General features: G+C 53.0%; 1 protein-coding gene across 5 annotated transcripts in view; it reads left to right on the forward strand.

Annotated features, from left to right (window-relative positions):
* The first annotated feature begins 685 nt into the window (after positions 1 to 685).
* LOXL3 (lysyl oxidase like 3) overlaps positions 686 to 24,996 on the forward strand; it is a 114,831-nt gene continuing 90,520 nt past the window's right edge. For 3 of the 5 annotated variants that reach the window (XM_066572787.1, XM_066572788.1, XM_066572789.1), the window contains exon 1: positions 686 to 876. The gene's annotated coding sequence lies outside the window, so the exon portion shown is untranslated. The remainder of the gene's footprint in view (positions 877 to 24,996) is intronic. The other 2 variants (XM_066572790.1, XM_066572791.1) reach the window with 2 other exon arrangements.

Raw genomic sequence — 24,996 nt, forward strand, 5'->3', positions numbered from 1 at the left:
ACATCATATATGTAATATCAGCCGCTCCTCTTATAACGCTGCAGTACTGATATAACCTCCAGAGATGACATATATGATATATCAGCCGCTCCTCTTATAACGCTCCACTACTGATATAACCTCCAGAGATGACATGTATGTGATATCAGACGCTCTTCTTCTAACGCTCCAGTACTGATATAACCTCCAGAGATGACTTGTATGTGATATCAGCCACTCCTCTTATAATGCTCCAGCACTGATATAACCTCCAGAGACAACATATATGTGATATCAGCCCTCCTCTTATAACGCTTCACTACTGATATAACCCCCAGAGACATCATATATGTGATATCAGCCGATCCTCTTATAACACTCCAGTACTGATATAACCCCCAGAGACAACATATATGTGATATCAGCGGCTCCTCTTATAACGCTGCGGTGCCCCTGTGAGATCCAGGCGGTGCAGCGGTTTCCACCAGGCAGTACATTTGTTGCATTGTGCAGCGGGGGGATGCAGAGTCTTGCAGACCACCTCCCCGGCTCCACAGAACAGTGAGTTACAGTTACATGGTGATAAAGTGTTGGCATGCAGGCGGCACACGTGTGGTATTGGTGTGCGCTCACATACATGTGCATGCCGGGCTGCCTGTCTATGTGGCACCGCTCCCCCCTTCACTTGGTCCTTGTTTGCTTAAAATCCTTTGGGAGAGAGAGGGGGAACAAGTCTGAACAGTGAGACAGTCAGGACGAGAGAGACAGTGGGGGGAGAGCTCTGAGGCAGTCTCATAGACAGCAGGGAGAAGAGAGTGAAGGAGGAGAAGAGAGAGAGGAGGAGCAGGAAGAAGGATATCGGGAAGAGGCTACGTGCAAGCAAGGAAAAGTCTGAAGGTAAGCGAGACCGCTAGAAAGTAATCTGATGAGAGAAGTGTGCTGGAGGGATGGAAAGTACAGTGGGACGCAGGATACAGGAGGGGTGATACAGCAGGGGGTGATACAGGAGGGGTGATACAGCAGAGGGTGATACAGCAGGGGGTAATACAGCAGATGGTGATACAGGAGGGGTGGTACAGCAGGGGGTGATACAGCAGGGGTTAATACAGCAGGGGGTGATACAGGAGGGGTGATACAGCAGGGGTTAATATAGCAGGGGGTAATACAGGAGGGCTAATACAGCAGAGGGTGATACAGGAGGGGTGATGTAGCAGGGGGTAATACAGGAACAGTGATACAGGAGGGGTGATACAGCAAAGGGCGATACAGCAGAGGGCGATACAGGAGGGGTGATACAGCAGAGGGTGATATGGCAGAGGCCGATACAGGAGGGGTGATACAGCAGAGGGCGATAGAGCAGATGGTGATAGAGAAGGGGTGATATAGGTGGGGTAATACAGCAGGGGGTGATACAGCAGTGGGCGATACAGCAGAGGGTGATAAAGCAGAGGGTGATACAGGAGGAATAATACAGCACAGAGCGATACAGCAGAGGGTGATACAAGAGGGGTGATACAGGAGGGGTAATACAGCAGAGAGCGATACAAGAAGGGTGATACAGCAGAGGGTGATACAAGAGGGGTGATACAGGAGGGGTAATACAGCAGGGGGTGATACAGGAGGGATGATATAGCAGAGAGCGATACAAGAAGGGTGATACAGGAGGGGTGATACAGCAGAGGGTGATACAGGAGGGGTAATACAGGGGGGTGATACAGCCGAGGGTGATACAGCAGAGGGTGATACAGGAGAGATGATACAGCAGAGGGCGATACAGGAAGGCTGATACAGCAGGGGTGATACAGCAGAGGGTGATACAGCAGAGGGCGATGCAGGAGGGGTGATACAGCAAAGGGTAATACAGCAGGTAGTGATACAGGAGGGGTGATACAGCAGATGGCGATACAGGAGGGGTGATACAGCAGAGGGCGATAGAGCAGATGGTGATAGAGAAGGGGTGATATAGGTGGGGTAATACAGCAGGGGGTGATACAGCAGTGGGCGATACAGCAGAGGGTGATAAAGCAGAGGGTGATACAGGAGGAATAATACAGCACAGAGCGATACAGCAGAGGGTGATACAAGAGGGGTGATACAGGAGGGGTAATACAGCAGAGAGCGATACAAGAAGGGTGATACAGCAGAGGGTGATACAAGAGGGGTGATACAGGAGGGGTAATACAGCAGGGGGTGATACAGGAGGGATGATATAGCAGAGAGCGATACAAGAAGGGTGATACAGGAGGGGTGATACAGCAGAGGGTGATACAGGAGGGGTAATACAGGGGGGTGATACAGCCGAGGGTGATACAGCAGAGGGTGATACAGGAGAGATGATACAGCAGAGGGCGATACAGGAAGGCTGATACAGCAGGGGTGATACAGCAGAGGGTGATACAGCAGAGGGCGATGCAGGAGGGGTGATACAGCAAAGGGTAATACAGCAGGTAGTGATACAGGAGGGGTGATACAGCAGATGGCGATACAGGAGGGGTGATACAGCAGAGGGCGATACAGCAGAGGGTGATACAGGAGAGATGAAACAGCAGAGGGTGATACAGGACGGCTGATACAGGATGGGTGATACAGCAGTGGGTGATACAGGAGGGGTGATACCGGAGGGATGATACAGCAGAGGGCGATACAGGAGGGGTGATACAGGAGGGATGATACAGCAGAGAGCGATACAGGAAGGGTGATACAGCAGAGGGCGATACAGGAGGGGTGATACTGCAGAGGGCGATACAGGAGGGGTGATACAGCAGGAGTGATACAGGGGGGATGATACAGCAGAGAGCGATACAGGAAGGGTGATACAGCAGAGGGTGATAGAGGAGGGGTGATACAGGAGGAGTGATACAGCAAAGGGCGATATAGGAGGGGGTGATACAGGAGGGGTGACACAGCACAGGGTTATACAGGAGGGTTGATACAGCAGAGGGCGATACAGGAGGGTTAATACAGCAGAGGGTGATACAAGAGGAATGATTCAGCAAAGAGCGATACAGGAAGGGTGATACAGCAGAGGGCGATACAGGAAGGCTGATACAGCAGGGGTGATACAGCAGAGGGTGATACAGCAGAGGGCGATGCAGGAGGGGTGATACAGCAAAGGGTAATACAGCAGGTAGTGATACAGGAGGGGTGATACAGCAGATGGCGATACAGGAGGGGTGATACAGCAGAGGGCGATAGAGCAGATGGTGATAGAGAAGGGGTGATATAGGTGGGGTAATACAGCAGGGGGTGATACAGCAGTGGGCGATACAGCAGAGGGTGATAAAGCAGAGGGTGATACAGGAGGAATAATACAGCACAGAGCGATACAGCAGAGGGTGATACAAGAGGGGTGATACAGGAGGGGTAATACAGCAGAGAGCGATACAAGAAGGGTGATACAGCAGAGGGTGATACAAGAGGGGTGATACAGGAGGGGTAATACAGCAGGGGGTGATACAGGAGGGATGATATAGCAGAGAGCGATACAAGAAGGGTGATACAGGAGGGGTGATACAGCAGAGGGTGATACAGGAGGGGTAATACAGGGGGGTGATACAGCCGAGGGTGATACAGCAGAGGGTGATACAGGAGAGATGATACAGCAGAGGGCGATACAGGAAGGCTGATACAGCAGGGGTGATACAGCAGAGGGTGATACAGCAGATGGCGATACAGGAGGGGTGATACAGCAGAGGGCGATACAGCAGAGGGTGATACAGGAGAGATGAAACAGCAGAGGGTGATACAGGACGGCTGATACAGGATGGGTGATACAGCAGTGGGTGATACAGGAGGGGTGATACCGGAGGGATGATACAGCAGAGGGCGATACAGGAGGGGTGATACAGGAGGGATGATACAGCAGAGAGCAATACAGGAAGGGTGATACAGCAGAGGGCGATACAGGAGGGGTGATACTGCAGAGGGCGATACAGGAGGGGTGATACAGCAGGAGTGATACAGGGGGGATGATACAGCAGAGAGCGATACAGGAAGGGTGATACAGCAGAGGGTGATAGAGGAGGGGTGATACAGGAGGAGTGATACAGCAAAGGGCGATATAGGAGGGGGTGATACAGGAGGGGTGACACAGCACAGGGTTATACAGGAGGGTTGATACAGCAGAGGGCGATACAGGAGGGTTAATACAGCAGAGGGTGATACAAGAGGAATGATTCAGCAAAGAGCGATACAGGAAGGGTGATACAGCAGAGGGCGGTGCAGGAGGAGTGATACAGCAGAGGGCGATACAGGAGGGGTGATACAGGAGGGGTGATAGAGGAGAGGGTGATACAGGACTGGGTGATAGAGGAGAAGGTGCAGAGGAAGAGTGTGACACAGGGTAATACAGGAGGGGGTGACAGCAGAGGGTGATACAGGAGGGGGTGATGCAGCAGAGGGTGATACAGGAGAGGGATACAGGAGAAGGAGCAGAGGAAGAGTTTGACACAGTAGGGGGTGATACAGGAGAAGGAACACAGAAAGAGGGTGTTATATGAGGGGTGATACAAGAGGAGGCCATAGAGGAGAAGGAGCAGAGGAAGAGTGTGACACAGTAGGGGGTGACACAGGAGAGGGTGATACAGGAGAAGTAGCAGAGGAAAAGTGTGACACAGCAGAGGGTGATACAGGAGGGAGTGATACAGTCCAGTATGACACAAGGGGGGCGACGAGGAAGAGTATTTGTAAAACAAGGGGGCAACATAGAAGAGTGTGTGGGACACAAGGGGGCGACTAGGAAGAATGTGTGCGACACAAGGGGGCGACTAGGAAGAGTTTGTGTGACACAATGCGGCAACGAGGAAGAGTTTGTGTGACACAAGGGGGCGACGAGGAAGAGTATGTGTGACACAAGGGGGCGACGAGGAAGAGTATGTGTGACACAAGGGGGCAACAAGGAAGAGTGTGTGGGACACAAGGGGGCGACGAGGAAGAGTTTGTGTGACACAAGGGGGTGACTAGGAAGAGTTTGTGTGACACAAGGGGGCGACAAGGAAGAGTGTGTGGGACACAAGGGGGCAACGAGGAAGAGTGTGTGTCACACAAGAGGGCAACGAGGAAGAGTGTGTGGGACACAAGGGGGCGACTAGGAAGAGTTTGTGTGACACAAGGGGGCGACAAGGAAGAGTGTGTGGCACACAAGGGGGTGACGAGGAAGAGTGTGTGGGACACAAGGGGGCAACGAGGAAGAGTGTGTGGGACACAAGGGGGCAACTAGGAAGAATGTGTGTGAGACAAGGGGGCAACAAGAAAGAGTTTGTGTGACACAACGGGGCAACGAGGAAGAGTGTGTGGGACACAAGGGGGCGACTAGGAAGAGTTTGTGTGACACAAGGGGGCGACAAGGAAGAGTATGTGGCACACAAGGGGGTGACGAGGAAGAGTGTGTGGGACACAAGGGGGCAACGAGGAAGAGTGTGTGGGACACAAGGGGGCGACTAGGAAGAATGTGTGTGAGACAAGGGGGCAACAAGAAAGAGTTTGTGTGACACAACGGGGCAACGAGGAAGAGTTTGTGTGACACAACGGGGCAACGAGGAAGAGTTTGTGTGACACAAGCGGGCGACGAGGAAGAGTTTGTGTGACACAATGGGGCAACGAGGAAGAGTTTGTGTGACACAAGGGGGCAACGAGGAAGAGCTTGTGTGACACAAGGGCGCGACGAGGAAGAGTGTGTGTGACACAAGGGGGCGACGAGGAAGAGTTTGTGTGACACAAGGGGGCGACGAGGAAGAGTGTGTGGAACACAAGGGGGCGACGAGGAAGAGTGTGTGTGACACAAGGGGGCAACGAGTCACAGTTTGTGTGACACAAGGGGGCGACGAGGAAGAGTTTGTGTGACACAAGGGGGCGACGAGGAAGAGTGTGTGGAACACAAGGGGGCGACGAGAAAGAGTGTGTGGAACACAAGGGGGCGACGAGGAAGAGTTTGTATGACACAAGGGGGCGACGAGTAAGAGTTTGTGTGACACAAGGGGGCAACGAGGAAGAGTTTGTGTGACACAAGGGGGCGACAAGGGAGAGTTTGTGTGACACAAGGGGGCAACAAGGAAGAGCTTGTGTGACACAAGGACGCGACGAGGTAGAGTGTGTGTGACACAAGGGGGCAATGAGTCAGAGTTTGTGTGACACAAGGGGGCGACGAGGAAGAGTTTGTGTGACACAAGGGGGCGACGAGGAAGAGTTTGTGTGACACAAGGGGGCGACGAGGAAGAGTGTGTGGGACACAAGGGGGCGACAAGGAAGAGTTTGTGTGACACAGGGGGGCGACAAGGGAGAGTTTGTGTGACACAATGGGGTAACGAGGAAAAGTTTCTGTGACACAAGGGGGCGACGGGGAATAGTTTGTGTGACACAAGGGGGCGACAAGGAAGAGTGTGTGTGACACCAGGGGGCAACGAGTCAGAGTATGTGTGACACAAGGGGGCGATGAGGAAGAGTTTGTGTGACACAACGGGGCGATGAGGAAGAGTGTGTGGGACACAAGGGGGCGACGAGGAAGAGTGTGTGTGTGACACAAGGGGGCGAAGAGAAAGAGTGTGTGGGACACAAGGGGGCGATGAGGAAGAGTGTGTGGGACACAAGGGGAAACGAGGAAGAGTGTGTGGGAGACAAGGGGACGACGAGGAAGAGTTTGTATGACACAAGAGGGCAACGAGGAAGAGTGTGTGGGACACAAAGGGGTGACGAGGAAGTGTGTGTCACAAGGAGTCAACCAGGAAGAGTTTGTGTGACACAAGGGGGCAACCAGGAAGAGTTTGTGTGACACAAGGGGGCGACAAGAAAGAGTGTGTGTCACACAAGGAGTCAGCGAGGAAGAATATGTGTGACACAAGGGGGCGATGAGGAAGCGTTTGTGTGAAACAAGGGGGCGACGAGGAAGCGTTTGTGTGACACAAGAGGGCAACGAGGAAGAGTGTGTGCGACACAAGGGGGCGATAAGGAAGAGTTTGTGTGACACAAGGTGGCGATAAGGAAGAGTTTGTGTGACACAAGGGGGCGATAAGGAAGAGTTTGTGTGACACAACGGGGCGATGAGGAAGAGTTTGTGTGACACAAGGGGGCAATGAGGAAGAGTGTGTGGGACACAAGGGGGCGACGAGGAAGAGTGTGTGGAACACAGGGGGGGCAACGAGTCAGAGTATGTGTGACACAAGGGGGCGACGAGGAAGAGTTTGTGTGACACAAGGGGGCGACGAGGAAGAGTTTGTATGACACAAGAGGGCAACGAGGAAGAGTGTGTGCGACACAAGGGGGCAACGAGTCAGAGTATGTGTGACACAAGGTGGCGATAAGGAAGAGTTTGTGTGACACAAGGGGGCGATAAGGAAGAGTTTGTGTGACACAACGGGGCGATGAGGAAGAGTTTGTGTGACACAAGGGGGCAATGAGGAAGAGTGTGTGGGACACAAGGGGGCGACGAGGAAGAGTGTGTGGGACACAAGGGGGCAATGAGGAAAAGCGTGTGGGACACAAGTGGGCGATGAGGAAGAGTGTGTGGGACACAAGGGGGCAACGAGGAAGAGTGTGTGGGACACAAGGGGGGACGAGGAGGAGTTTGTATGACACAAGAGGGCAACGAGGAAGAGTGTGTGTGACACAAGGGGGCGACAAGAAAGAGTGTGTGGGACACAAGGGGGCAACGAGGAAGAGTGTGTGTCACACAAGGAGTCAACGAGGAAGAATGTGTGTGACACAAGGGGGCAACCAGGTAGAGTTTGTGTGACACAGTGGGGGGAAACGAGGAAGAGTGTGTGGGACACAAGGTGGCGACGAGGAAGAGTTTGTGTGACACAAGGGGGCGACGAGGAAGAGTTTGTGTGACACAGTGGGAGGAAACGAGGAAGAGTGTGTGGGACACAAGGTGGCGACGAGGAAGAGTTTGTGTGACACAAGGGGGCGACGAGGAAGAGTGTGTGGGACACAAGGGGGCGACGAGAAAGAGTGTGTGGGACACAAGGGGGCGACGAGAAGAGTGTGTGGAACACAAGGGGGCAACGAGTCAGAGTATGTGTGACACAAGGGGGCGATAAGGAAGAGTTTGTGTGACACAACGGGGCGATGAGGAAGAGTTTGTGTGACACAAGAGGGCAACGAGGAAGAGTGTGTGGGACACAAGGGGGTGACGAGGAAGAGTGTGTGTGACACAAGGGGGCAACGAGGAAGAGTGTGTGGAACACAAGGAGGCGACTAGGAAGAGTGTGTGTGACACAAGGGGCCGACAAGGAAGAGTGTGTGTGACACAATGGGGCGACGAGGAAGAGTTTGTGTGACACAAGGAGTGGACGATGAGGAAGAGTTTGTGTGACACAAGGGGGCGACAAGGAAGAGTTTGTGTGACACAAGGGGGCGACGAGGAAGAGTGTGTGGGACACAAGGGGGCGACGAGAAGAGTGTGTGTGACACAAGGGGGCGACGAGAAGAGTGTGTGGAACACAAGGGGGCAACGAGTCAGAGTATGTGTGACACAAGGGGGCGATAAGGAAGAGTTTGTGTGACACAAGGGGGCGATAAGGAAGAGTTTGTGTTACACAACGGGGCGATGAGGAAGAGTTTGTGTGACACAAGAGGGCAACGAGGAAGAGTGTGTGTGACACAAGGGGGAAACGAGGAAGAGTGTGTGGGACACAAGGGGGTGAAGAGGAAGAGTGTGTGTGACACAAGGGGGCAACGAGTCAGAGTGTGTGTGACACAAGGGGGAAACGAGGAAGAGTGTGTGTGACACAATGGGGCGACAAGAACGAGTTTGTGTGACACAAGGGGGCGACAAGGAAGAGTGTGTGGGACACAAGGGGGCAACGAGGAAAAGTATGTGTGACACAAGGGGAAAATGAGGAAGAGTGTGTGGGACACAAGGGGGCGACAAGGAAGAGTTTGTGTGACACGATTGGGCAACGAGGAAGAGTGTGTGGGACACAAGGGGACAACGAGGAAGAGTGTGTGAGACACAAGGGGACAACAAGGAAGAGTGTGTGAGACACAAGGGGGCGACGAGGAAGAGTGTGTGGGACACAAGGAGTCGACGAGAAAGAGTTTCTGTAACACAAGGGGGCGACAAGAACGAGTTTGTGTGACACAAGGGGGCGACAAGGAAGAGTGTGTGGGACACGATTGGGCAACGAGGAAAAGTATGTGTGACACAAGGGGAAAACGAGGAAGAGTGTGTGGGACACAAGGGGGCAACGAGGAAGAGTGTGTGGGACAAAAGGGGGCGACGAGGAAGAGTGTGTGGGACACAAGGGGGCGACGAGGAAGAGTGTGTGAGACACAAGGGGGCGACGAGGAAGAGTGTGTGGGACACAACGGGGCAACGAGGAAGAGTGTGTGGGACACAAGGGGGCAACGAGGAAGAGTGTGTGGGACACAAGGGGGCGACGAGGAAGAGTTTGTGTGACACAAAGGGACGACGAAGAAGAGTGTGTGTGACACAAGAGGGCAACGAGGAAGAGTGTGTGTGACACAAGGGGGCAACGAGGAAGAGTGTGTGTGACACAAGGGGGCAACGAGGAAGAGTTTGTGTGACACAAAGAGGCGACGAAGAAGAGTGTGTGTGAGGCAAGGGGGCAACGAAGAATAGTATGTGTGAAACAACGGGGCGACGAGGAAGAGTTTGTGACACAACGGGGCGACGAGGAAGAGTGTGTGGGACACAAGGGGACAACGAGGAAGTGTGTGTGGGACACAAAGAGGCGACGAAGAAGAGTGTGTGGGACAAAAGGGGACAACGAGGAAGAGTGTGTGGGACACAAGGGGGCAACGAGGAAGTGTGTGTGTGACACAAGGGGACAACGAGGAATAGTGTGTGGGACACAAGGGGACAACGAGGAAGAGTGTGTGGGACACAAGGGGGCAACGAAGAAGTGTGTGTGTGACACAAGGGGACAACGAGGAAGAGTGTGTGTGACACAAGGGGGCGATGAGGAAGAGTGTGTGGGACACAAGGGGGCAACGAAGAAGTGTGTGTGTGACACAAGGGGACAACGAGGAAGAGTGTGTGACACAAGGGGGCGATGAGGAAGAGTATGTGTGACACAAGGGGGCGATGAGGAAGAGTTTGTGTGACACAAGGGGGCGACGAGGAAGAGTGTGTGGGACACAAGGGGACGATTAGGAAGAGTTTGTGTGACACAACGGGGCGATTAGGAAGAGTTTGTGTGACACAAGGGGGCGATGAGGAAGAGTGTGTGGAACACAAGGGGACAACGAGGAAGAGTATGTGGGACACAAGAAGTTGACAAGAAAGTGTGTGTGGGACACAAGGAGTCGACGAGGAAGAGTGTGTGGGACACAAGGGGGCAATGAGGAAGAGTGTGTGTGACACAAGGGGACAACGAGGAAGAGTGTGTGGAACACAAGGGGGCAACGAGGAAGAGTGTGTGGGACACAAGGGGGCGACGAGAAAGAGTGTGGGGGACACAAGGGGGCAACGAGGAAGAGTGTGTGGGACACAAGGGGACAACGAGGAAGAGTGTGTGGGACACAAGGGGGCGACGAGAAAGAGTATGTGGGACACAAGGGGGCGACTAGGAAGAGTTTTTGTGACATAAGGGGGGGAAACGAGTCAGAGTGTGTGGGACACAAGGGGGCAACGACAAGGAAGAGTGTGTGTGACACAAGGGGGCAACGAGGAAGAGTGTGTGGGACACAAGGGGGCAACGAGGAAGAGTGTGTGGGACACAAGGGGGCAACGAGGAAGAGTGTGTGGGACACAAGGGGGCAACGAGGAAGAGTCTGTGGGACACAAGGGGACAACGAGGAAGAGTGTGTGGGACACAAGGGGGCAACGAGGAAGAGTGTGTGGGACACAAGGGGGCAACGAGGAAGAGTGTGTGGGACACAAGGGGGCAACGAGGAAGAGTGTGTGGGACACAAGGGGGCGACTAGGAAGAGTTTTTGTGACATAAGGGGGGAAACGAGTCAGAGTGTGTGGGACACAAGGGGGCAACGACAAGGAAGAGTGTGTGTGACACAAGGGGACAACGAGTCAGAGTGTGTGTGACACAAGGGGGCGACTAGGAAGAGTTTGTGTGGGACACAAGGAGTCGACGACAAGGAAGAGTTTGTGTCATACAAGGGGGCGAGGAGGAAGAGTGTGTGAGATGCAGAATAGGGTGATGAGTAAAGGTCCTTTGACATTGGCCAATTCTCCTTCAGTGTAAGCGAATGCTGCTCGGCAAGCGTGTCCTCGTTGCTTGTTTCCTTCTCTTTATACAAAATAACCCCAGGCTCACATGATTGTATTGGAATTGTGTATTTTGCGGGCTCTGTACGCCCGAGTGATAAGCCGTAGCTCGCAGGCCATCAGTTACATTGTCTTATGCAGTTTCGCTCATATTAGCGTGTCAGATTTGCGTAATCTGCGAGCTCAAACACGAGATAGAGTCCATTGTTCTCTATCGTCACGTATATGCCCGCAGCCCATACGCACTACATTGAAATATAAACCCAGACAAAGAGGTGTACTGCGCATGAGCGGCTGTGTGACTACTGGGTCAGTGCCGCCATACGTAGCCGCACGCAGGGTCACCGCCAGACAGCTGTAAAGTGCTGCGGGAGCCCCGGGGGTTTTACACTGATGGCCGTCTGAGTGCGGCCTAAAAGAGAATCGCTGCTGTGGAAACCAGTGATCGCTGGTACATCCTTCATCCCCATTGGTCGGCTCTACCCTGTTCACACAGGAGGATCTACATCCAATCTGACAGTATTTATATGGCTACTGAATAACAACGATCAGCCGGCGAACAAGCGTTTACTGATTCGTCTGCTGACCGTTGGCTCTTTTACGAGGCCCTGTGCTCGAAGGAAAGAACATTTGGGGGAATGTTCATATCCGATAATTGGGCCGCATAAAATGGCCTTCCAGGGGTATTTCCATCTTAACTTTTCATGTCAAAGAGGGAAAAACCTGGTGGTGTGTGCTGAGCAAACGGTGCTGTCGGAGAGCTGGGATTCTGTAGCTCCCATTCATGTCAACGACCGCTGCGTAAACGATGCTGGGCTACGCACTTGGCTCTGTCCATGGGCTCTATCGTGGGCTCTGTCTGTGGGCTTTGTCCATTGGCTCTTTCCGTTGGCTCTATTCATTGGCTCTATCCGTGGGCTCTGTCCATTGGCTCTGTCTGTTGGCTCTGTCTGTTGGCTCTATTCATTGGCTCTGTCCGTGGGCTCTGTCCATTGGCTCTGTCCGTTGGCTCTGTCCGTGGGCTCTGGTCGTTGGCTCTGTAAGTGGACTCTGTTTGTAGGCTCTGTCCATTGGCTCTGTCTGTTGTGTCTGTCCATTGGCTCGGTTTGTTGGCTCTGTCCGTGGGCTCTGTCTGTTGTGTCTGTCCGTTGGCTCTGTCCATGGGCTCTGTCTGTTGTGTCTGTCCGTTGGCTCTGTCCATGGGCTCTGTCTGTTGTGTCTGTCCGTTGGCTTGGTTTGTTGGCTCTGTCCTGGGACACGTGTGACAAGTGGGTGGAAGTGACTATCACCACAGAACGCCCTCTTCTACCAGTATATGGCAAATAATCTTTCTTGACTGTATTTTGTAGCAGGTAGAACGGAGAGAATGTTGGTATCCATGTTCAGTGTCTTTGGAGTCAGCTGCTTCCCCCCATCTTCTTGTGTTCCTTCAGTCGTGACCCCTTGTCTGACTCCTGGCTTTTTCCAAGGTATTTCTCTTATGTAAACCTGAAAAAAAATAAGAAAAAGACTGCTTGCCTGATCCTGCAGTTCATGTTTGCAGCCAGCGTGCAGCGCTAGAGAGCACATGGACGTCCAATGGACCTCTGGAGATATATACTTCTGTCCAACTTTATAAAAAATTAACTTTTAATTATTTCATCCCAAATATGATGGGGTAGTGTGATGATAACCGCGCTGCGCGGCTCCAGCGTTAACGCTCTTCGCCATGACATACAAGTACAGGAAAAAACAAGCAATACAGATCACATGACTTCATTAACACCGTGAGTGTCAGAAGAGAGGAGAGGGTTAACCCCCCTCCCCCCCCATATCCCCCTCAGTTCATGTGTAATAAGTCATTCCTGTAATGTAAGCAGATGGAAACCTGGCGTGCAGCTCAGAGACCCATAAGGCTTCTGTGTAACCGCTTCCTCTCTCTATCGCCTCCGCGGTTGAGAACCTTTTGGTCCCGCAGTGTCGGGAGCCGGTGAGGCCACGCTTAGGCTAGGAGATACAGTGCTTTGCGGCTCCCAGTTTGGGTTTGGCTTCCACATTATTAATGTCAGAGATGTGTTGAGGAACCCTACGTGTTAGTTGTCTGGTGGTCACCGCACGTCCCGCCCCCGGCACGCCGACCAGTCACCGATAGATACAACATATTCACCGCTGCGGTGTATATTATAACTAATATCACAGACACGTGAGCCATCCGTACCTGTGAACGTGAACCACCAGACGGTCCATCATGGGACAACCACGTCCTTCTCTCATATTGTGACTCGGTGACAGCTGACTTTCTAGGGTGCGCCCCCTCTTTGGTATAAAACAGCCCCCTTTACTTAAACTGTTAGTATCTCATCTTGGACCCTACAATGCTCCTCCTAACAATATCCACAACTCAATTAGATTCCGTGCTGAGAAGGTTCTATCGTACATCTTATGGGGTTTCCTTCAGGTCTGTTTTCAACAAGACAGATTCTCTCCCCCCCCTGAATCGTCCACTCAGCTCTGTTTACGACTCTGACCAGATATTGACCCATTAAATGCTGCCGATGCAAGACTTTGTGTCTTGATGGTTGCAGAGTACAAGCTGTCTCTGTGTAATTTGAACCTGCCGGCACTTTCTTATAGCCCTAGGGGTCCGGGACATAATATCTGATGGCACCTCACCCACCAGGTGCCCTGGTTTTTTCTGAGGTCTTCTTGTTCCTCAGCTTTGAGGTCATGTTCTTGGACAGTGATGTCCTCTGGTCTAGATGATATATGGCTGAGCAGACAGTTATGTCTGGTGCTGTTGGCATGTTGGGCTCTTCAGTTTGTAGATGTCATCAGTACTGGCATATAATTTAGCCCTTTGCCCACAGTGGTACCTTCTCATCTGTCAGTCTTTGATGTGTCAGGCCATCGTAGTGTCTTCATGATGAGTGTACATTGGATGTCTTGTATCCCAGGGCTCTACTACTGCTACATTGACTTCAGTCATCTCTCCATCCTGTTTATGTATTGTCCCTCATCATCAGATCTATAATAGCTCCTTCCCGCCCCTCTGAACCACACTATGTTGATTAAAGTATTGGACGCTCATAGAATATGATGGAATAGACTTTTCTTCATAATTTTCCATCCTTCAGCCTCCATGACTGCAGTCCCCCTCCGTGGCCGCTTCCACCAGCTCCCCATAGATGTGTGGACGGATTTGCCTCCATTCCTGAAGGAGCTTCAGATAGTGATAGGGGGGATGACGGATGTGTTGGGTGCACGGATACGGTGTTCTGGTTCATCCAACTCGATAGGATTAAGGTCTGGACTTTGGGCCAATGAAGTCTGCAGACGTTCTGCTCCTCCACCCTACGTGCCGAATGACATGGCGCTCGGTCATGTTGGTGGAGACATGGAGCTGTACAGAGTATTACCACAGGTGAGGTGATGCCACATTTTCCGGGATGTCTGTGTGCCCGTTGGTGGTGAGGGTGGACTTCAACAAATGGCCCTTGTCCTTCCTGGCAGAACCCCCCCAATCATAAGAGATCCTCCTCAAAACTTCACTGTTGGGACAATGCCGTCAGGTAGAAACCGCTCTCCAGACGACCGCCATCCGATGGGATGATGGTGTCCTGAGATCCAGTACTGCCTGCAAACCTGCAGCACTCACATACCATTCATTGTGCGCATGACGGCTCAGCCAATCAAAAGCTTCCTTCAACGGTCATGTAGCGTTCTTGATAAAGAAGCAAAGTCACAGCTGAAGTGTGAGGACCTCAGTTTCCGGCTTTGGTTGCTGGTGTCACTCAGTAATGAGATATGATTACCATTCTCTCTCATGTGCTGTGGAAGCTAGTAATGTGTAGATGAGTCCAGAATGGCCGATCCTCTGTAGTTGTTAAAGGGGTTGTCCAGTTGTAAACTTCAATAATAGATCTTCAATAATAGATGTTGATTCGTCGTCAGGAATGTATGGGAAGTGAATGGGAACTTTGCCTGTAATATCAAGCCTGGTCATTGCAGAGAGAACGGAGCTGCCTGCTTCCTGCAGAAATCAGCTTAGTGCAGGAGCACACCGGCCCCGCGAACAGCTGATTGGTGGGGATCCCTGACAATGGACAGGTGCCAATCTACTATTCATAACCTTGGGTCCCGGCATCATGTAGATGGCCAGTGCATCACCAGGGGAGGAGTTGGAACCGGGATGGAAAGAAGACCATTCGGCAAGGCAGTATAATGGGCAATGTTCTGCTGGGTCCTAGCATAATGTGGATGTGACACATACCGCCTGCTTAACATTGTACAGACACGCCTCTCCTTCATGGCGATGAAATTCCCTAATGGCAGCACCCTCACCAGGTTAATGTGCGGCACTGCAGGAACTGCTCAGGAACAGGACAGAGAGATGAAGGGGATGACTTCTCCCAGATCTCATCTGATGAAGAGAAACAAGTCCGACCCATGAAGGCCGCACCGAGCAACGACCAGGATCTGCTGCTGACACCACCGGACTCCTCACAGGAGTTCTGGAGTCCAGGACTCAATGGGTCAGGAGAGGACAGTATTATGGCTGATCGGGCTTGTATCTTGTGCGAGAACCACAAGATTATTCCCTTGTAGACGTGTAAAGTGTGGCGGGGGGGCGGAATGAACCAGGTCCCAACTGGGGAGCCATGAGCTGACAGGCGGAGGGTCTGAGGACGGCAATCAATGCACATCTGTGTAACAGGCCCCATCACACGCAGCGCCCTCAGATGTCTCCAGACATCGAGCTGGCGCCGTCATCATGCCGAGATACACACAAGAAGCTGACGCATGCTTCTTCCACGGATGGTGACGTGTGCGGTGACATACATACTTGGGCTTGTCTATTAGGCTTCACTCTTCTAATACCAGCTGCTCCAGAGGAACCAAGAGAAGACGTCTTAGATATCGTCCAGTGTTTTCTCACTGTTCCATCTTAAGACGACAACTCCTGTCCCTATGAGGGCGTATAGATGTCTGAGATGGGTCTATGTACCAGAAGAAAGAGAGCAGTTTCTTCTTTGTCCGCCCAGAGTGTCCATGCATTGAATGGAGCCCATTCATGTAGCTGCCGGAGAGAGTCAGACCAAGACGAAGCCTCCGCCGGGTGGGGAGGATTTAGGGTGGAACATTTACCAAAGTGAAGGCTTCAGGGTCAGCAGACATAAAATCATAGGTTGGTGGATCATACTAGAATTAAAGTGACCCTTCAGTCCTGGACAAGCCAAGATGTCCACAGCACTTCTCTGACTACATGATGGGAGGGATACAGTTTCTCCTTGTGGAGACTGACAAGTAGATGTGAGGAGACATATTGTCTATGGAGATGGTACAGTGCCACCCTTACCAGCGTCTTCTCCAGAAGGTAAAGGAGATCATCTACAGGCGACTTTTTCAGGGGTTTTGCCCCTTATCAGCACAGTAGGTCCTGGTTGGGTGGGTGAGAGACCTATGACATTGGCTGTGAGAGGTACAGTTTCTCCACCAAGTAGACCCCTCCCTCCCGGGATGCAAGCTTATGTCCTATGGATGCATGCCGTCCGTAGTAGGAGTCGGCTGACTGACAGACAGCCTCCTGCTGCAAGGAATCAATGTTGATCGTGGCATGTAAAAGGTTCACAGGGGAGGGCTCTCCCTCCGTGACATCATTAGCACTCCACCATGTAATCATGGAGGGCTGATGGTTTGCTATGCCATCCGAATGTTAGTCAATGGCGTCAGGGTCTGCCATGGCCTATCACTATGAGAAGCTATAATGCATTGCAGTACAGAAGTGCTGCAGTGTACTATCAGAGCAATCATAGGAGGATCAAGTTTCCCTCGGGGCTATAAATAAATGTAAAAGAAAAAAAATTGTAACAGAAAACCAAAAAGGTTTTTGTGCGCTTCCCCACTTGTTTAAAAAAAATGTGTAAAATGAAATCCCCATGTTTGGTCTTGTTGCATCTGTCATGACCCACGCCACAAGCTGAATGCCTCTCTAGCCGGCATGGCAAACGCTATTTAAAAAAACAACAAACATGGAGCCAAAATACTTTTTGTTCATTTTGCTTCCCAAAAAAGTAACAAAAGTGATCAAAAATGGTTCCATGTGTCCCCAAGATGGCAGCAAGAAAACTACCGTCCATCACGCAAAAAACACGCCGGAGCTCCGTCCATGGAAAAATAAAACAGTGCGAGGACTCTGTCATTTATGCCGCATGATTAACGCTGGAAAAACAATGGCAGAACGGAGGCGCTTCTACTCCCCACCGTGCAAAAAAACGATAAAAGTGTTAAAATACATCATATGTAATCAAAAAGGTACCAATAAAAGCTACAGCTCGCAACGCAGAAAGCATCCGGCCGTGGGGACGGGGAAACACAGAAAGCATCCGGCCATGGGGACAGGGAAACGCAGAAAGCATCCGGCGTGGGGACGGGGAAACACAGAAAGCATCCGGCCGTGGGGACGGGGAAACGCAGAAAGCATCCGGCCGTGGGGACGGGGAAACGCAGAAAGCATCCGGCCGTGGGGACGGGGAAACGCAGAAAGCATCCGGCCATGGGGACGGGGAAACGCAGAAAGCATCCGGCCGCGGGGACGGGGAAACGCAGAAAGCATCCGGCCGCGGGGACGGGGAAACGCAGAAAGCATCCGGCCGTGGGGACGGGGAAACGCAGAAAGCATCCGGCCGTGGGGACGGGGAAACGTAGAAAGCATCCAGCCGTGGGGACGGGGAAACGCAGAAAGCATCCGGCCGTGGGGACGGAGAAACGCAGAAAGCATCCGGCGTGGGGACGGGGAAACACAGAAAGCATCCGGCCATGGGGACGGGGAAACGCAGAAAGCATCCGGCCGTGGGGACGGGGAAACGCAGAAAGCATCCGGCCGTGGGGACGGGGAAACGTAGAAAGCATCCGGCCGTGGGGACGGGGAAACGCAGAAAGCATCCGGCCATGGGGACGGGGAAACGCAGAAAGCATCCGGCCGTGGGGACGGGGAAACGCAGAAAGCATCCGGCGTGGGGACGGGGAAACACAGAAAGCATCCAGCCATGGGGACGGGGAAACGCAGAAAGCATCCGGCCGTGGGGACGGGGAAACGCAGAAAGCATCCGGCCGTGGGAACGGGGAAACGCAGAAAGCATCCGGCCACGGGGACGGGGAAACGCAGAAAGCATCCGGCCGCGGGGACAGGGAAACGCAGAAAGCATCCTGCCGTGGGGACGGGGAAACGCAGAAAGCATCCGGCCGTGGGGACGGGGAAACGTAGAAAGCATCCGGCCGTGGGGACGGGGAAACGCAGAAAGCATCCGGCCGTGGGGACGGGGAAACGCAGAAAGCATCCGGCCGTGGGGACGGGGAAACGCAGAAAGCATCCGGCCTTGGGGACGGGGAAACGCAGAAAGCCTCCAGCCGTGGGGACGGGGAAATGCAGAAAGCATCCGGCCGTGGAGACGGGGAAACGCAGAAAGCATCCGGCCGTGGGGACAGGGAAACACAGAAAGCATCCGGCCGTGGGGACGGGGAAACGCAGAAAGCATCCGGCCGTGGGGACAGGGAAACGCAGAAAGCATCCGGCCGTGGGGACGGAGAAACGCAGAAAGCATCCGGCCGTGGGGACGGGGAAACACAGAAAGCATCCGGCCGTGGGGACGGGGAAACGCAGAAAGCATCCGGCCGTGGGGACAGGGAAACACAGAAAGCATCCGGCCGTGGGGACGGGGAAATGCAGAAAGCATCCGGCCGTGGGGACGGGGAAATGCAGAAAGCATCCAGCCGCGGGGACGGGGAAACACAGAAAGCATCCGGCCGTGGGGACAGGGAAACGCAGAAAGCATCCGGCCGTGGGGACAGGGAAACGCAGAAAGAATCCGGCCGTGGGGACGGGGAAACGCAGAAAGAATCCGGCCGTGGGGACGGGGAAACGCAGAAAGCGTCCGGCCGTGGGGACGGGGAAACGCAGAAAGCATCCGGCCGTGGGGACGGGGAAACGCAGAAAGCATCCGGCCGTGGGGACGGGGAAACGCAGAAAGAATCCGGCCGTGGGGACGGGGAAACGCAGAAAGAATCCGGCCGTGGGGACGGGGAAACGCAGAAAGCGTCCGGCCGTGGGGACGGGGAAACGCAGAAAGCATCCGGCCGTGGGGACGGGGAAACGCAGAAAGCATCCGGCCGTGGGGACGGGGAAACGCAGAAAGCATCCGGCCGTGGGGACAGGGAAACGCAGAAAGCATCCGGCCGTGGGGACGGGGAAATAAAAGCTATGGATTGTGACAAAAGATGAAAATCCCCCAAAAATCATTGCAGCCCAAAATAGGCCGCGTTACTAAGGGGTTAAAGGCCTTGTAATGCTCCTCTGGCAAATGTGATATGCAAATAGGAGATGGTATAACGCCCCTGCAGTGCCACTGACACGCCGCTGTAATTGGCCAGCTCTTCCTCAGTTCAGCATGCAGTGTCTTGGACTACCGGTGCACATTGTACATCCGGTAGAGAAGAGGTGCGGCCATCTTGGATCGTCCAGGATCAGAGCTTCGCGTTAAAGATTTCATGACGGAGTCAGGAACAAACTATGGAAGCAGGAATGTAGAGAGGACAACCCGATGGTTGTTGTAACCAATCTCTACATATGCGGAGCTCCTGGCCGGAGTCGGGGTCATCCTTCCATTGGGCACTCTTCCTGGAATAAATGGCTTCCAACTCTCGGCAGCAGAAGGAACACAACAGTCCCGCGCAGACTGGCTGCATTCATCTACAGCGTTACAATTATACATGTCTTGATCTTGGGATTTTGCCCGTTTCCACATGGAATTTAGGTCAGAATGTCTTGGCAGTAAGTCCTGAACACATGGAAATAAGTCGTCTGCTTCATCGATGACGCACTCAGCAGTGGGACACAGTAGCCCACCCGGCTTATCCATGGTGCTTCTCTAAGCCATCCACAGAGAGTCTCCATCCAGGCAAGAAGACCTTTGTGTGAGTCCCAGGATGGCGTGACCGCTCCTTGTGGATCAGTGATCACCCTCCGGTGCGGACGTAACCCACGCTCTCTAGGGGGCAGCGTTCCAGCCTTGGCTGGAGCCAGATACCTTCTGAAGGAGCTCTGCTGAGACCATTTGTGCAGTTGCATGATGATGATGATGGGTGCACCTCATATTGACCTCTGACATGTGACCGGTAGTTCTGGCCTCTTCACCTCCAGCATATTTCTGCTCCTCCTTTGCTCTTTTTACAGTCATGCCGTCCATGATGAGAGCTAGACAAAATAGCAGATCATATTCAGGGCTGTATTTACCACTGGGCACTGAAGGTCCAGCACCCAGGGCAGAGATGGGGAGTTGGGAGTGCGTAGCAAGCTGGGCTGACGTCTCGGGCCCTGGGTCTCCTCCACCGGCAGATGCCTCCTACTTCTTGGCTCCCAGCGGAGGGAATCCATGTGCATTTCAGTGATGCTCCAGCATGGACTACGGGGGGCAGAGGGGTGCAGGCTGCCAATGTCATTGCAATGTTGGAGCAAGAAGAAGCAGTTAGTGGCTGGCATTGCCAAGGTAAGATCATCATGGAATTACTGAGTGGGGGATCCTGGGTGCATGGAGGCGATGCCCTGATGTCAACTACCAGAACAGGAAGGGCGCAGGATGCCAACCTGACTGTGATGCTGCAGCAGGAAGCCAAGGTAAGGGTGGGGCATATAGCAGTGCATGTGAGAGCGGGCAATCTCGAAAAAGAGGGGCAGCCTTGGGGGCATTCGCTGTGGGGGGGGGGGCAACATATTTCATATGGGACACTCAGTAATGGAGTTTTATTTGGTAGGCTTCAATAAAAGCACATCCTATGAGGGTAGAATGGGTGCGCAGACCACAGAGGGAAGGATGGGGGGCCGACCCTAATGCTACAAAACAGAGTCTGGCTCCACCCACAGCCCGCTCTCTGATCTGCGCATGCGTTCCTTCATCTTCGGATGCGTTTCCGCAGTCTGCATGGACAGCAGCTCTCTTGTGGCATTCCTGAACATCGTTTTATATGAGGCATTTCAATACGTTTCGATGCGTCTCACATATCCCACTGGTTGTTCAGCTTGGAGGTGGCTGTAGATACGGCCCCGATCATACCGGTCCCTAATGGATAAGACACACGTGATGCCAAAGGTGGAGAGGGGTCCGCCCTGACAGATGGCTGCTGCTCCTCTTCTGGAGAGTTGATGGTTCGCTTCGGATCCTCCATGTTGGACTGTCTTGATTTTGCTACATAGTGTAATGTCAAACTGGGACATGAACCCTCAGCGGAGTCTAACCGGTACGTGGCCTGCAGAACTGCGGACTGGACACGAAACTCGCTGGCAGGTGAACGCAGACTGAACAGCAGACATAAACACTGACTGACAAACGCTCAGCACACCCACCCGAATAACAGATGGAACTGCTATAATAAGTATGAGGAATTAGTTCGTGGATTGGCCAGTTCATTTAAGCCGCAAGTCCAATTTCAAGGCTCCTCGTTATCTCACAGTCCCTATTCTAAGGAGACATCTAACCCCAGGATAACTGCCTGCAAGCAGGGTGATTGCCCTGATAGGGACGGCCCTGCACTGGAACATTGGTACCAAACTAGCCTAAGATAAGAAATGATCCACAGCAAGACAGTTCACACCAGATTCACCGAGAGCCACGCCGACACGCAGGAGCATGATACTGTTCACACTGAAGAGAGCACTACAGACACCTTATGTCCAGCCACATGCACAGAAGGTACAGAAGACTGCAAAAACATGAAGGAACACAACACAGTTCACACTGAAGCCTCCACAGACAAGCAGGAACACAAGAAGACTCACACTGCAAGAGGGAAACAGCAGACACTGACAAAGGAGCTGGTATATACAAGCAGCAGACCTGTGAGATTGGCTGACTGGAGCAAACCACACCTGTGGGGCTGTGCTGCTAGAAACACTGCGGCACCACAGATCCCAGCCAGCACAATATAGAGGGGCTACAGCTGCCTAACATACAGATGTGATCAGAATAGATGTGGTTACAGCCTGTACCCATTGTGAGGACTAGTCCCCGGGGGGCGGCGGTCATTACATAAACCTGCTGAGAGATGGCGATCAGCTGCTATCAGTCAGATTCACACCAACGCATTTGTGCACAAAACATTTTTGTACACAATCTGCAGTGAATAGAACCCACTGATATCAATGGGTCTGATTACAGGAGCGCATTTCAGTCACGCAACAAAATAGGCAGCATGTTGAGCGTCCGAGGAGCCGGCCCCAGCCGAGGAGCCGGGGGTAGAGGTGTTAGCCTTGTCACAGGCCCTACTGTCTCCTCCCTGGGGGTAGCCGCGCCCCGAGCTCCTTACTGCTGGGGGAGGTCACGTATTAGTACCCCGGGGTTACCGGTAGTCCTGTTTGTCCCTCGTGACGCCAGCGTCCCATCCTCTGCCGTGAATCTCTCAGATGGAGTAAAGCAGTCCACGCACAGAGTGTCGTTCGCTTCCGTCCGCTTACTTAAACGGTTACCAAATAACAATAAGCCAGCGTAGTCATCTGCAGGAACTGGCCCTCCCGGTAAGGCCGCCTGGACATGGGCCGGTCGGACGCCACAGGTGGGGTACCTGCAGCGGAGTTAACCCCAGTGCCCGGCTGGTGACCCCTGCGTACCTGTCCGTCCGGCACTCCGTCAGGCATGCGCTCTAGTCGCCGGCGCTCTGTGATGACGCAGATCCAGCGATACTCCGGTAGTGCTCACTGCAGACGGGCCGCACGACAGACGCCCCCCCCCCCCCCCCCCAAAGGCATATCCATGTACCTGGGTATAATTTATGTGTCATGTTTGAGATTGCTAAAATCATGACTAGAGATATGCGGGGCAGATATTTTTGCTCGGAGGACCCCGTGTGGAGATATGGCCAAAATGGGAAATTATGACACCTACGCCTCTACCCCCACCTCACCCTGAATGACCTCAGAGAGTGCAAGGGGAGGCGTGTTCTGGGGAAACCTTTAAGAACCAGGGGCTCACAGTGACCAGGCTGTCAGACCTAGGAGATCCACTGCTGTGTAAGGCTTTCCGAGGGACTCCACCCGAATCAGCACCCTGGTGACCATCCCACCTCTGGCCTCTGTGTTGTGTGGCCCTCATCCCCAGGGTAACCCCCTTCTCCGTATATATATATATATTTAGCCCTGCTCGTCAGCTCATTAGTCAGGCCTTGTCCAGCCCACCTCTGGCCTCTGTGTTGTGTGGCCCTCATCCCCATGGTAACCCCCTTCTCTGTATATATATATATATTCAGCCCTGCTCGTCAGCTCATTAGTCAGGCCTTGTCCATCCCACCTCAGGCCTCTGTGTTGTGTGGCCCTCATCCCCATGGTAACCCCCTTCTCCGTGTATATATATATATATTCAGCCCTGCTCGTCAGCTCATTAGTCAGGCCTTGTCCAGCCCACCTCTGGCCTCTGTGTTGTGTGGCCCTCATCCCCATGGTAACCCCCTTCTCTGTATATATATATATATATATTCAGCCCTGCTCGTCACCTCATTAGTCAGGCCTTGTCCATCCCACCTCTGGCCTCTGTGTTGTGTGGCCCTCATCCCCATGGTAACCCCCTTCTCCGTATATATATATATATATTCAGCACTGCTCGTCAGCTCATTAGTCAGGCCTTGTCCAGCCCACCTCAGGCCTCTGTGTTGTGTGGCCCTCATCCCCATGGTAACCCCCTTCTCCGTATATATATATATTCAGCCCTGCTTGTCAGTTCATTAGTCAGGCCTTGTCCATCCCACCTCTGGCCTCTGTGTTGTGTGGCCCTCATCCCCATGGTAACCCCCTTCTCCGTATATATATATATATATATATATATATATATATATATATATATTCAGCCCTGCTCGTCAGCTCATTAGTCAGGCCTTGTCCATCCCACCTCTGGCCTCTGTGTTGTGTGGCCCTCATCCCCATGGTAACCCCCTTCTCCGTATATATATATATATATTCAGCCCTGCTCGTCAGCTCATTAGTCAGGCCTTGTCCAGCCCACCTCAGGCCTCTGTGTTGTGTGGCCCTCATCCCCATGGTAACCCCCTTCTCCGTATATATATATATTCAGCCCTGCTCGTCAGCTCATTAGTCAGGCCTTGTCCATCCCACCTCTGGCCTCTGTGTTGTGTGGCCCTCATCCCCATGGTAACCCCCTTCTCCGTATATATATATATATATTCAGCCCTGCTCGTCAGCTCATTAGTCAGGCCTTGTCCATCCCACCTCAGGCCTCTGTGTTGTGTGGCCCTCATCCCCATGGTAACCCCCTTCTCCGTATATATATATATTCAGCCCTGCTCGTCAGCTCATTAGTCAGGCCTTGTCCAGCCCACCTCAGGCCTCTGTGTTGTGTGGCCCTCATCCCCATGGTAACCCCCTTCTCCGTATATATATATATATATATATATATATATACAGCCCTGCTCGTCAGCTCATTAGTCAGGCCTTGTCCAGCTCACCTCTGGCCTCTGTGTTGTGTGGCCCTCATCCCCATGGTAACCCCCTTCTCTGTATATATATATATTCAGCACTGCTCGTCAGCTCATTAGTCAGGCCTTGTCCATCCCACCTCTGGCCTCTGTGTTGTGTGGCCCTCATCCCCATGGTAACCCCCTTCTCCGTATATATATATATTCAGCACTGCTCGTGAGCTCATTAGTCAGGCCTTGTCCAGCCCACCTCTGGCCTCTGTGTGGTGTGGCCCTCATCCCCATGGTAACCCCCTTCTCTGTATATATATATATTCAGCACTGCTCGTCAGCTCATTAGTCAGGCCTTGTCCAGCCCACCTCTGGCCTCTGTGTGGTGTGGCCCT

The sequence above is a fragment of the Eleutherodactylus coqui genome, chromosome 7 (genome assembly GCF_035609145.1).
Source record: "Eleutherodactylus coqui strain aEleCoq1 chromosome 7, aEleCoq1.hap1, whole genome shotgun sequence".
Lineage (NCBI taxonomy): Eukaryota > Metazoa > Chordata > Amphibia > Anura > Eleutherodactylidae > Eleutherodactylus > Eleutherodactylus coqui.